The following is a 1,796-nucleotide window of genomic DNA, read 5'->3' as shown; positions in this document are numbered from 1 at the left end:
GCTTCGGGGCTTGGCTGCAGGCTCTGCTGGACCCAGCTGCAGCCACCTTTTTGGTGGGGGAGTGAGGGCACCTTTGGGTGCTGAGGTAGTGTTCAGGCAGTGCTCGGTGCTCTGACATCTTTTGCCTCCCCTATGCAGGGAGACACCCCCAAGCACCGGGCCGAGAAAGCCAATGACCCCGACTTAGCTGCCTACCTCGAGAACCGACAGCACTACCAGATGATCCAGCGGGAGGACCAGGAGACAGCTGTGTAGTGCTTGGCGTGCCTTAGTTCAGGCCAGCTCGGGCAGGACGAGAAGAGGATGATGGCGACTGGCAGAGCTGTGAGTCTGGCCCAGCCTTCCCTAGATGTCAACCTGGTCCCCAGAGGAGATGAAGCCAGCAGAGCTCTGCCCCAGGCTGGGCTGGGACTCTGTTTATGAGGACAGTGGGTATTTGGGACTTGAAGCCTGGCTCTCTGTGTGTCCCCCGCTTCGCCCCTCATCCACCACGTTCCCTGCCCTGGATGGGCTCCATCCCTGCAGCCCTGTTGGAGCAGGCCAGTTTGAAGCCCCGGGTCACCCTTGTGCATGGGAGTGATGCCAGTGCCCCTCCACAAACTCCTACCTATGATCCTTGTGGGATATCGTTGTTCACCCCCTCTCCTTGCCGACAGTGCCCCTCCTTTAGATGCTTGGCTAGGTTCATGTCCTGTTCCTCCTCTCCTGTCTGGCACAGCCGCAGGAGGCACAGGCTGTGCAGGCAGACAGCAGAGGCTGTGAGCCTCAGACTTTGCTCCAGGGGAAGCACCATGACTTAGTGCCCCTGCCTCCTCCTCCCTTCTGCCCTGGGTCTCTGTGCTGTCCTACCCACGGCCTTCTGCAGCAGCAGGGAAGTGCCTGGTGCGTCCGGCCTTTCCTCATTGCATCTGAGGCTGGTGCAGCTGGAAGCAGGGCAGCTGCTGCCCTCCTGGTTGCCTTTAGTGCGCAGCCAGTTGGCAGTCTGGCCCAGGGCAGGGATAACATGGAGGAAGGCTACCGAGCCCTCCCACCATCCTTCTCTCTGCAGGGCTGGGTGAGGCAGCCTGCACACCTGGTGTCTGTTGGGCATCCCTTTGTGAGCCTGCTGCAGCACGTAGATGTGGAGAGCTATGCTTGGCCTGGGCCAGTGGCTGTGGTGGAGCCCATTGTCGTTCCCGAATGTTGACTTGGATCTGGCTGCCCTGCCTGCTTCAGCTCCCCCCCCCGATGCTAGACATTGTACTGGGCTGGAGGGGCAGTGCTGGGGTCAGTGCTGCTCTCAGGGATTCCCCCCATGCCCCCCAACCTGTCAACACTCATCCTCTGAGTCCGAATCCTTCCATCCCCCAAACTGGGCGCAGGGCTTTGCAGGGAAAACTTGGGAGCTCACCCAGCCTAGACACAAGCTCCCCATGCAGGCCACCAGCTCACCCTCTCCAGTTTTAGCAGATGGAGGGATTTGGATGCATAGGAAGCATCAGGGCTCCCAGCCCCAAGTCACGCCTGCAGTGGGATGGCATTTCATCTACCACCTGCCATGGGGCACGAGGCACCATGACCCATCTCCCCTGCAGATGCTGTGGGTGCTGAGCATCCACAAAGGCATCGAGCCAGCCCTTCAGCAAGGCTTTTGCAGCACTGACAGTCTCTGGGACCAGAAGGTGCCAGCAGGGGAGGAGAGCTGGCAGCCTTGCAGACCCGCTCGGCACCTTTGGGTGGGCAGCGGTTGAGCAGCGGGTTGCTGCTTGCAGCTTGTGTCCCATGAGAGGATGCTGCTGCCGCATGGGGTCTGTGCG

The sequence above is a fragment of the Egretta garzetta genome, unplaced genomic scaffold (genome assembly GCF_000687185.1).
Source record: "Egretta garzetta isolate BGI_Z169 unplaced genomic scaffold, ASM68718v1 scaffold329, whole genome shotgun sequence".
In the NCBI taxonomy this organism is placed as follows: domain Eukaryota; kingdom Metazoa; phylum Chordata; class Aves; order Pelecaniformes; family Ardeidae; genus Egretta; species Egretta garzetta.
The sequence above is the reverse complement of the archived record's forward strand: the minus strand, read 5'-3'. Positions refer to the sequence as shown.